The following is a 12,039-nucleotide window of genomic DNA, read 5'->3' as shown; positions in this document are numbered from 1 at the left end:
CACAGACGGGAACCTTTGTTCTTTTGTGGCTCCCCTAAAACGGGCTGCACGGCTGCTCTCCGTGTGCCCCAGGCTGGGACTAGATACAGAGTCCATGGGGTGACACCCTTTCAGGAGGGTGGGGGTGGGCTTCAGACCCCAGCTCTCACTCTTCTCCATCCCCCTGGTCTGTGGTTCCTTCCCAGCTCCACCCTGAACCATAAAAATACCTGACATTTATTGAGTACTTGCTTTGTGCCAGGCACGAAATACTTTATTTACATTATCTCGTTTAATTCTTAGAACAAGCTTGTAAGATAAGTAAGATATTCGCTGATTCTGAGATGCATATTTTAAAATCTCTGAAGTCAGAATATGTCTTATAATCAATGGTATGTTGTAGTTGAATGGACAGTGTTCTTTCCTTCTTAATGTACAAAAAATAGTGGTGCATAATACAATTGATGACATTGTAGATTCAATGAAACATGATATTATTATTATTAGCCCCAACCTGCAGGTGAGAAAAGCAAGGCTCAGAGAGTTTATATTCCTTTATTTCGTGGGAAACCAAGGCCTAGGGCTATAAGAGGCTTGCCTTTGATTGCTTAGCTTTGATGGGACAGTACAGCACGGAAATCTGGGCCTCCAGGCTCCTCACCCAGGGCCCTTTCCACTCACCCCAGATGAACTGGGTTTGCTCACTAGGCAGAGGCAGTAGCAGAGGGGAGGGACCTTCCAGGACCTTCCTCAGCAGCTAGTGAATCACCAGCCACCTTGCCTTGGAGAAGGACCTTAAAAATAGATATTTTCCCCTTTCCAAATTCTCTGAAGACTGAAGTTCCTTAAGGACTAGGAAAACACTTGCCTCCCTTCCAGCTCCTTTTCCTGGTAATTATTTCAGCTTCTCTTTCCCTGAATTTCTGCTCTACTGTCCCATCTTCAGACTGGAGGCAGGCCCACTCCTTGGCCCTCTGTCTGCCTGCTGCCCGAGGAACAGCTCCACCCTCTTCCTGCTTTGCTCTCAGTCTTGCTCTGCACTCACCCTTCTCTCTACCTCACACCACCTGCACCAACACCGCTTCTAGTGACTCTATAACCCAGGCCACGGGCTCCCACCCTGAAGACATACGCTCAGGCATACAGCCCTCCATCCCCCTTGCTCTCTATGTGCAAAGTCAAGGGAGGAAAAAATCAACAAAGCCACTCTTGCCTTTGGTGAGTCCTCATGTTGTTGGGGACACCCCCCTGCAAATCCTGCCCCACCTGGGGCTGGCAGAGCTGGAAATAGGAGACGATGAGGAAAGGCAGGGGCATGGAAAGTCAGTGGCTGGACTCTGCCTGTGATGTACTGACTTGCCAAGTCCTTCTCCAGCCCCACTTCCTGTGCCTCAGTTTCCCCAACCTCCAGTGCTGGTGAGGCTGAAGTGGCTCCTCCTCACCAGGAAGCAGAGAGGCAGCCTCCGGAAAGGCTTTGCTAAAATGCAACCGGGCATAGTTCAGTCCAGCAGGGACTGATCACAGTCAAGGTTAAGCCAGGGCCTCAGATTCTTCCCAGTATAGAGAGGGCTTTGGATAAGATGGTCTCTCAGATTCCACTTTACCGGCTCTGAAGCGCTATGACTGTCTTCCTCTGCCCAGAAAGCAAATGTGGGCCTGTGGGTGAGGTTTCCACGTGCTGTCTGAGCATCAGCTGGCCAGGCGCTGAGGGGTGTGACCGTGCATGCACACACTTGGGTGGATGACCCCGTGTCTGGAGGTGTAGACCTACATGTGCGGCTTCTGCCCTTTGTGCACGTGTGTGAGCCTCTGGAGGAGAACGTGCCAACTCTCTTCTAGGAGCGGGCCCACCCCTCTGTGCACTTCCACGCCAGCGCGTGCGGCTGCAAATCTGGTTTCCATCTTCTTCCAATAGGCAGCAGGGCTGGGGGAGACTGAGCGGAATATTAATTGTGCTCTTGCACGTGGCTGAGCTCCATGAATGTGGTGGTCTGAGGGAGCAGCCTGAAGCTATGTGGGGAATGAGGGAGACCACAGGAGTGGGGTTCCCTGGAGTTTATAGGCATGCTGGGGAGGAGGCAAAGCCCCGAGACCCAAACGGGTGGGTGGCAGAGGGAGGGAGAGAGCTTCTGAAGCTGAGGATCTGGAGACAACGGGAAAGATACTAACTAAGTTTAGGGCGATTGCCATGTTTGCCTCACCCAAGGCCTGGCACATGGTAGGTGTTCAATAAGTATTTGCTGAGTGATTCAATAGCTGACTGCTCACTTGCAGGGCAGATCTCACAGGTACGCCTTACCTGAGAGAAGTTGGAAGACCATGTTGGAGGAAGGAAGGACGTGGGCACATATTAAGCACTTACCATGTACTGGCCACTCTGAGGGTCACTGTCAGGCATTTTATTTTATTTTAAATACACAAAGGCCCTAGGAAATAGTATAATTCTCACTGCACACACATTCTCCCCTCCCCTACTTCCCCCTACGGGAAGGTGCAGGGGAGAAATTTTTCTTTCACTTGAGGGCCCAGGAAAGCTAGCTGCTTCTGAGCGGTGGGTCTATTTTTAATCTAATGGGCACTCTGGATTTTGTAGCTCACTGCATTTCCTTCTTTACTTGAGCTGTCAAGATGCTCAGAGATGAGTTTGCTGGGTTTCACCTCTTGCAACAGGATCTCATGGGGATGCATTTCACAAACGAGCTACATCCCTGGCTTCATCTTAGGTTTTTATCCCCCCCTTTCTCCATGTCCTTTTCCCTCTATTAAACGCCATTTAATTCCGTTGTCTGTAGGATTTCTCAGATACCTTCAATACACCCTGAAGTGAGACAAGGTGTAACTACAAAAATATTTTTACTTTTATAGGACTCAGAGATGTTGTTATTTGTCCAAGGTCACACAGCTGTGAAGCAAGAAAGTTGGGAATTTGAGCTTGGGTCTGTTTGACCCAAGTCTAATCTTTCCACTGAACCGGACTCTAGGACTGGACAAGTTGCACAGGAATCAAGGGGCTTTCTGGGGAGTAAGGAGGAGCCTAGAGTCTTTCCAGACTCAGCATTTAACTCTCACCCACCCTCAGGCGGAGTCCCCTCCTGGAAAAGCACGTGATGGTGGAGGCTCCCATCCCATGTCATGCACAAAGAGGGGACTCTGGGGACCCTGGGCATCCCCCATCCTCAAGGACCAGCCCCAGCCCCTGGGGCTCAACTGAACAAATAGGAAAGCAGCAGAGCTGGCTTTGGCAATCATCAGTTAAAGCAAATATATATTCCAGATGCTCCGAGGAACGTTTCTGGAGCTTCCAGAGCTGAAGGGCGGACCAATTCCCTGGAGAAAATGAATGGATGTGGGTTGAGGGGAGCCACATTTTTTTCTCAGCTCTATGGCAAGCAAGGATCCAAAGATCAGGATGAGGGGCCTCAATGGTGCATATTCTGTGCTTCATTCCCTCGCTATATGCCTTCAGACATGCCCACCCAGAATCTGTCTCCCCTAGAGAGACCCTGGATGAAGACTTAGGGGTTCCCAGTGTAGGCCTTACACCTACCTATTAGTGAATTCATTCCTTACAGGAGCTGGCACCACACATGTGCTCCAAACCCGGGACCCTGGGCGGAAAGCACAGAGACTGAGTCCAGTCCAGAATGGAAGGGGTGTTCTGAGAGCTGCCGTGGAGAATGACACTCTCTGACAACCCAGGGGACACTGGCAGAGAGGCACAATGACACAGAGCCAAAGCATAAAGACTCCATTTCTTGGGACTGTCCAGATGAGCCTGGGCTCTGCAATGTGGGATGCTTTTAGACACCAGCCTGCCTGGACTGGAGGAGAAATAATCATAGAAACAATGATTTTCACAAACTGCCATTTACTGTGGCCCCATTGCTCTTCAGAGCTCTGCCAGTTTGCAATGCAGATCTCAATCTTCTGACTCTATAAAGAGCTCCTATAAATCAATGAGACAAAGACCCACAGTCCAATAAAAATATTGGCAAAGAATAGGAAGCGTGAGTCTGATCCATTTATACAATAACATTTATCAAGTCCCAGGTTCTATGCTAGGCATTTCCCATGTGTTTTCTCATGTGAATCTCACCACAACCCTTCAAGGTAGATACCATGATTACCCTGTTTTCCTGAGGCTCAGAGAGGTCAAATCACTTGCCCAAGATCACACAGTTGACTTGGTGTCTGACTTCCTAGTCCATGTTCATAAGGTAGGAGTTGGGGTGACAGACAACCACCATTTCCTGGGACCCAATGCCTTAGGAAAACCTGCCAGGGACTGGGGAGAGAAAGTGAGGGAGGAACAGCCAGCTGAGGTAGAGTCCTCTCTAGCAGACAATTTGGGAAGAAGCCTAGAACTCCCAATGTCTAGGTAGAGGGTATTTTTTTTTTGGTCTTTTTACTTTGTTGAATCCATAATGCATCTCATGACTCAAAAAAATAAAAATGGAATACAACGAAAAGCAACCCTCCCTATATCCTATATCCTAACCACTATGTTCCCACCCTTACACTAACATATAATCAATTTTATTACTTTCTTGGGTATCCTTCTATGGTGTGTATGTGTGTGTGTGTGTGTGTGTGTGTGTGTGTGTGTGTGTGTGCGTGTGTTTGTGTGTGTGTCTTTTTCTCTCTTTTTTCCAACTGAAAAGGAGCATATTATATACATTGTTTTATACCTCCTCCCGCCCCTTAATCTGTTTCAGAGATCTTCTGATAGTAGCACATAGAGGACTTCCTTATTCTTTTTAACAAAATACTTTCCATAGCTACCTATTATATCACTCACTATACCATTATTTATTTACCTGTCCCCAATTGAAGGACATTAGAATTGTTTCCAATTTTTACTATAACAAACAATAGAACAAAGCTCTAATGATAGCCTTGTTTAAGCCTGGGTAGGCTAAATTCTCAGAAGTGGGAGTGCTGGGTCAAAGAGAACATGCATTTGTAACGTTGATAAATACTGTCAAGTATTTCACATCAATTTACACCTCCACCGGCATTCTATGACATTGCCAGTTACGCTACAGACTCTCAAACAGGATATTATCAAACTTTTGAATCGTTTTTGGTTTGCTTTTCTCTTATTATTAGTGAGTTTGAGAGTCTTTTTAGATGTCCTAGAACAGCTTATGTTTCGTTTTCTGTAGACTTTGCTCATATTCTTCCACCATTTTAAAATTGGTGGTTGGTCTTGTCCATCTTGTCCTGTTGATTTCTAGAATCTCTTTATGTGTCAGGGAGATTGTGATATGATTTGCAGGGGCAGTGGGGCCACAATTGGTATCCTCTGGGAAAGACTATAGAGGTAGATTCTTCCCCACACCTCCCCCCTCTCACCCAAGCCCAACCATTTATTCACTGAGCGTTTATTGAGTATCCCTTGAGTGCCAGACTCCGTGCTTAGGCACCTGAGACCAAAGGTGAATAGATAAAGCCCTCCGGTTGCTCGAAGTCCAGTGCGGGTACCAGATCTGTAATCAGACAGGTTGCAGTCCATGTGAGATAAACTGTAGTTCAGGGATTCAGAACGAATGCTTCAGGAGCATGGGAGAGGGAGCCATAGCCCCTGCCTGTCCCAATAGACTGACGTCTGTCTCCACCTGGCGCTGGCTCAGAGCTGCAGAGGCTTTGCCAGCCTCCCCTGTCCCTGTGGGTTCAGCCCTCAGATCCCAATTACAGAAACGCTCTGATCCAGGACAATGGCTCCCTTAGTACATATTTACAGAGTGCTTACCACATGTCAGCCCATGAGCCCATCTTGTCTACTCTGCCTCCACGCGGCTCCTTCCCTGTCCTGAGCTGGTCCTCTCTGTCTGATTTGACCCTGCCCTGCATTGCTTGTCACCTGTTGTCACTAGTGTGCATTCCTCCACTGCTCAGAGGATTGAAATTTCCTTGATGGCAAGATGGGAGATTTTCCCCTCCCCTTGGTGCTTAGCATCTGGTGACACTCTGTGAAGTCTTGTTGGATGATTGATGTTAAATGGTTTGTTGGATGTCAGGGAAGTTGGAAACCATGGCTCATCTGAATTGGGGTGTGTGTGTGGGGGGGGGAGGCGAGAAAAGCACCCATTAGACATGGGAATGGATGGTATATTAAGCTGAAACCCCAGCATCAGGGCCCAGCCAGGAAAGGGTTAAGCTTGCCAGGGTTTTGTGTATGAAATGGCACCAGAAAAAAATGTGCAGACTAGCAATTGAGCCCTGTGTCATCCTGGTTCAAATGACATTGTCTGAGCTTCCCCAGCCTCGCCTCCTGCACTAATTACAGACCTTTCCTGGGGAGGAAGGCTGGGGCCAGGAGGTCCTCATTACAGGCTCCCTCTCTGAAGGGAGCAAACCCCAATGACCGAACCCAATGACCAAACAAATTCTCCTGAAGAGACACCGAGGGCTTCCTCTGATGAGCCTCCCTGCTGTTACCAGGCTGGGAAAAGCTTAAGTAGGCATGGACTAGAGCGACAGGCCACAGTGTAATAGTGGGGGGGCGGGCTCAGGCTAAGGTACGACCCGCCACCGGCTCCACTTGCCCAAGCCGGGGCCCTTTCTCATCCCTTGCCCCCCAAGATGGCTGCTACCAGGGCTGTGTCAAGGCTTCCCTCTGTGGTTGACTCCCGGCTGCCTCTCCCTGTGGCCTGTGCAGACCTCGCCTTCTTTAATCTTCCATTTATCTCAAGGCCTCGCCCCTCTGAGATTGGCTTTGATGTGGGGCCTGCTCTCAGGGGGGGAAATCGAGGGTTTCTGAGGCCTGGTTTGGATTCTGCCCACTGCCCCCAACCCGGGAGGGCCCGGAGGTCTCCCAGCCATCAAGGCCAGACCCCAAGGGTAACCTCAGCAGACAAGGCAAGAACTGTGGGCCCTGCTCTTCAGGCAAATGGAAGGCCTGCTGCCTGGACCCTAAAGTGAAGGAGAAGGCTCAGAAGTAAGAAGTTTGTTATCACATTGTGTCACTTATTTATATACCTGCCTCCCCCATGAGACTGTGAGCAGGACAATAGCATTATTACGTGCTAACTAAATGCCAGGCACCAAGCTAAGCATCTCCCACTTAAACATCATTTACTCTTTATAACTGTGTGCTGTAGATAGCATTTTAAAAGGGAGGAAAGTGAGGGTTATTGATTCATTCACGTTCGTACAAATATATTGAGTTTCTACTATGTGCCAGGCACTGTTTTAGGCACTGAGGGTGTAAACGAAATGGGCACGTTCCCACCCTTCTGTATCTGTTGGGGAGACAAATCATGAAAAATGGTCAAATACACATAGAATCATGTCGTATACTATAAAGCTGCTGTCTTGAAGACAAGTACTATCCAGAGTGACAGGCTCTTTGTTTTGGACTCAGTGGTGTTTTCCTGAGTGGACAGAGGGAGTTAGCTGTGTGACTTCCTGGAGAAAGTGTCCAGGAGAGGGAAGAGAAGGGACAAAGGTCACAGGGAAGAGGTACTCGTGTTGCTCCAGGCACAGCCAGGAGGCCAGTGGGACAGTGATAAGAAGTGAGTGGGTGAGGGAGCAGGAGCTGGGTCATGTGGGGCACTGCTGAGGAATTCAGATTCTTTTTCTGAGGGCAAAGGCAGTGACTGGATGGTTTCAGCATGAGACGGACTTAATCTAGTTCATGTTGAATCAGAGACTCAAAATGTAAGGTGCAGAGGCTAACAACTAGCTCAGGCTAGTTGGTGAAATTGAGACTCAAGCCCAGATTCTGTCTGACTGGAGGCTAGCCATTATGCTGTTGTCTCCCACAAGGGGCAGGGACTGTTTCCCATGTGCCCGGGTGTCCCCTGTGCCCAGCAGTGGGTCTGCCACAGACTCAACGGCTGTAAATGCCTGGGGAGTGACAGATCAGTTCCCGCACTTTCATTAACCTGTCAGAGGGATTGGGCAAGCCATTTATATCTCTCTGAGTCTCAGTTTGTCCATCCGGAGATGGAGGAGAAAACAGTAGCTGTCTTATCTCTAGGACCCCACCTGGTGGGGATCCAACCAGAACTGGTGTGCAGAAGGGCTTTGTGCAAATTGTCAGAATCTGCTCTGCTGTCTGACCGCATCTGTCCTGGCTCCCATGACAGCTCTTGACATCACTGCTTAGGGGCACAAATGTGTCCGTGTGATTGTCCTGCTTCTTGGGGCACGACGTGCCCGAGTCACCTGTCTTGCGTATGTGTGTACTTGTATATGTCTGTTCACCTGGGTTGACAGCACCTAGAGAGCAGCTGCCTTGGCCTGGTGGTGTGTAGGAACTTGACCTCCAGAGTCTGGGGAGAGGGAGTGGAAGACATAGAAATAGTGGCTCCCCTCCACCCCCATCCACACTGAGGCTCCTTGAAGTCCCATGGCTTCTTCAACACCCCGTTCCAGCTCGTAGTGACAGGTGTAGGGATTGACTGTATGCCCGTCATTCTATTCCACCTGCTTGTGGGCTCCTGAGGGCTGGGACTACTCCTTGGTCTTTGTACCCCAGGGAGCACCCCAGGGAGTGTGTGGTGTATGATTGGTGCTTAGTAAATAATGGATGGATGAATGAATGGTCCATAGTCCCTGGAATCAAAGGGGCCTGGAGTTATAGGGCTACTATACTGGACTCTACTTTAGCTAAGTCACTACCTCTATCTGGGCCTCAGTTTCCTCTTCCATAAACAGGGCTCTTGTCTGAGTGAGTTTATTTATTCGCTCATTCACAGTCATCTTTTGTGAATGTTATGTTGCTCTGATATGTTCTGAGGATATGGACATTAATTAGAATCAGTGCTGTTCTCCAGAAGCTGAAAGGTGTCACAGGCAGAGATCACAATAATTGCAATGTAAAGTGATGAATGTCTTTATGGAGGGCACCAAAGTGGCTCAAAGTGACTTGCCCAATCATTTGCATCTCTCTGGTCTGCTCTGCATTTGAGGGGGGATGGGACGATTTCACAGTATAGGGGAGTCTTGTGTGGGTCTTAGTGGATGAGTAGGTGTTTGCTAGGTGAACAAAAAGAGGAAAAAGGCATTCCAGGCAAAGGAAACAGTATAGAAAAGTTTTGGGAAGTATGACAGAGCCTAGCACCTTGGGGACACTGTTGACAGTTGAATATGGCTAAAAGTTATCAAGGTGGGGAGGGTACAGAGAGGTATAGGGCTGGAGAGGGCAGCCAAGAGCTAGATTGTGCGACACCTTGGAGGCCCCTCAAAGGAATTCCAAGAGCCATCCTGAACACAAATGGAAGCCACTGCAGATTTTATGGAGGAAAATAGCGTGATCAGGATTGTATTTTTGGATAAACCACTTGGCTGTGGTGCGGACAATAGATTGGAGGCGAGCAAGACTAGACTCTGCAGGTGGAGTTATGAGGCTGCTGCTGTTACCAGGTGGGATATGATAAGGGCCTGAACAAAGTTAACAATGACTAACAGTTGTCCAGCAGGTACGATGTGCCAGCCACGCTCGCTGTTAAACATTTGCAAATACTATCACATTTCACCCTCATAGCTGCCCTGTGAGTAGGTTCTATTGTGATTATCACCCTTGCATTACAGGTGGGGGAATAGAGACTCAGTCACAAGGCTAACAAGTAGCAGAAGTAGGACTTAAACCCACCCACTGTGGCTTCAGGACCCAATATTCTTTTAACTGATGAAGGCAGTGCGTGGAGACAGGGCTTGGAGTCCAGAACTGGTTAGGAGATAGACTCAGCAGGACACGGGTCAGTGGGATCAACAGTGAACGCCAACAGCTGAGCACATTTGAGGGCCCCTCCCATGACAGGGGATTCTGGGATAGTGTCTCAGCTCAGGAAGAAGATTCCAGTATGTCACTGTGGGCCTCCCCATGGGGTGCTGACATGATGCTGGCTCCTTCAGAGGTCTCTGCTGCAGCTGGAGCTATCATGGTCTTTACCTTTTCCCCTGCTGGATTCTGGGGAAAGTCCTCCTCGCCCCAGTTCAGGCCCTGGGAGAACAGTTTTGCAGTTGCACACTGCTATTCTGTGCACACTAGTGGGCGAGTCAGCTAGCACTGCTCACCGCAGGGCCAGGCTCTGGCCTTCAGTTACCTGAGGGTGGGCCAGGGCATGCCCATCTCCTTGGGCCCTGCGGACCCCCATACCAGAGTGGCGCAGTCTCCTCAAGGAGTCTGACCCTTGGGCCAGAGCTGAGAAAATGGGATCTGCTTCCTATGAAGTGGTTTTCAACTAGTAGTGTGGATTCTGTATGTGCTTCCTCTGCTGGCCCACAGTTTGAGATGCTGGCTCCCTGCTCACTTCTGTGGACTTTTCCAGGCCCCAGAGCCGGCTGGGCCACCTGAAGTCAGGAGACCGATGGACTGTGAACATGATGATTCGCCTCCCAGCCGTGGACACCATGGCCTCCAGCTGGAGCTTCGCTTTGTCCTTCATTGGTCAGGGCACTGGCTTTATTTTTTAATAAATAAAGGTGAACCTGACTCACAACTCAAGAGAGGCCGCAGCTTGCTCAGTGCTATCAGCATCACCATGGCAACATGGCCATCCTCGAGCTCTTGAAAATGTAATTATCAACAGCAACCCTGCCTCTTCTCACCTCCTAGCAGCTCCTGGCCTCCACAGCTCCCTGACCCTCAGGGCTGGGTGAATGGCCCAGGGCTAGGCCTGGGCTCCCTCAAAAGGAGGAGTTGAAAGTGGGGACACAAGGTTCTCATTCATGCTCATCTTATCTGCCTGACACTTGCACGTCCCTCCCGAAGGAGCTGAGAAAATCTTCTTTCATGCTGGGGCAGGCACTAGGGGTAGATGTTAAGTCCACATTTTGGAGCCCTGAAATCCATGATTTCTCTTGGGAGGATAAAATTGTGTGGTGGGGGCAGCTGCAAAGATGATAAGGTCTCTAATTAAAATGTATGTGAGGGTGTTAATAATAACAACCACTTAATGAATGCCTACCACCATGAGTCCAGGGGGTATGGGATGCTTTATATACCTTGTCTCGAGTCCCTTGCTGTAATTACTTACTTAGAGGGTATTTTAATTAATACATTAATTTTAATTAATTTAATAATAATATCTACCGTTGACTGTCAGACACTCTGCTAAGCACTAATGTTTATGTTCACCTGGGAAACACAATGATTATTCCCTTTTCATAGATGAGAAAACAGAGGCTTGGAGAGGTTAACTAATTTGCCTGAGGTCACTCAGTTTACCAAAGGCAGGAACCGAGATTTGGGCCCAGGCGTGGCTGACACATGTCCTCATCATTTGGTTATAGCCTAAGGCTTAGTCCACGTTCAAAGCTACCAACTGAGCCGATAGAGGCTCCAGGGTAGCCTGGTTTCGATTTTCTCCAGGAGCCTTGCCTGAGTTCCCCACCCCCCAAACAGCTCCTGCCCACCCTCACCAGGGTCACCTGGGGAGATTGAATGAAATGCAGATTCTAGGTCCACCAATATCTGTGGCCTCAGACTTTTGGGTGTGGGCCCTAGGATTCTGCATTTTAGGCAACTCTCCAGGTTGAACTCTAACATTTACGAATTTAGATTTGACTGAGCTCCTGGAGAGGAGAGAACATGTGTTTTCTGAGACACGCCCAGGGCCTCGCCAGGCATGTCCTCCAGTAGGGGCTCAAAGCATTTGCTGAACCTGAATGAAGAAAGAATTGGGCCTCATTGAGTCCGCCAAGCCTCTCCAGGGCCAGGCTCCCTCGGGCTCCTGAGAGGCTATGGTCTTCCCATTCACTCCCTCCCCTCCTCCCTGCATCTTCCCACCCACCACACCCCTGACCCTGGGCAGAACTGCCCAATAGGCTCTGCCCACTCCTGTGACTTCCCCTGCAACAGGCTACACCTGTTGTTAAAAAGCTCCATTTGTTAGTAAAACCAACTCAGTACTGTAACCTAGCTTCCAAGGAACATAGTACCCTGACTCCCCAGCAAAATGTCATATATGGGCACCCATAGGGTATAGAGGAAAGCTTGGGCTCTCTTCTTCTGACAAATTTTACTCACAAAAGAGACATATTTCTCAGAGCAAAATACCCAAATATTAAGTAATAAGGCACTAGGTCTGTAAACAGGGGTACATGTGC

At 49.1% G+C, this 12,039-nt stretch overlaps 1 long non-coding RNA gene across 1 annotated transcript in view; it reads left to right on the top strand.

The window, feature by feature from the left end:
* The window catches only part of LOC141572267 (uncharacterized), a 30,440-nt gene that overhangs the window by 18,007 nt on the left and 394 nt on the right, over positions 1–12,039 (top strand). The window contains exon 3 of the long non-coding RNA XR_012497588.2: positions 10,260–10,506. This is a non-coding gene — a long non-coding RNA (uncharacterized LOC141572267). The remainder of the gene's footprint in view (positions 1–10,259; positions 10,507–12,039) is intronic.

This window comes from Rhinolophus sinicus, chromosome 14 (genome assembly GCF_057876585.1).
Source record: "Rhinolophus sinicus isolate RSI-liver-muscle chromosome 14, RSI-T2T, whole genome shotgun sequence".
NCBI classification, from domain to species: Eukaryota; Metazoa; Chordata; class Mammalia; order Chiroptera; family Rhinolophidae; genus Rhinolophus; species Rhinolophus sinicus.
Note: the sequence above shows the minus strand (reverse complement) of the source record. Positions and strands in the feature narration are given on the sequence as shown.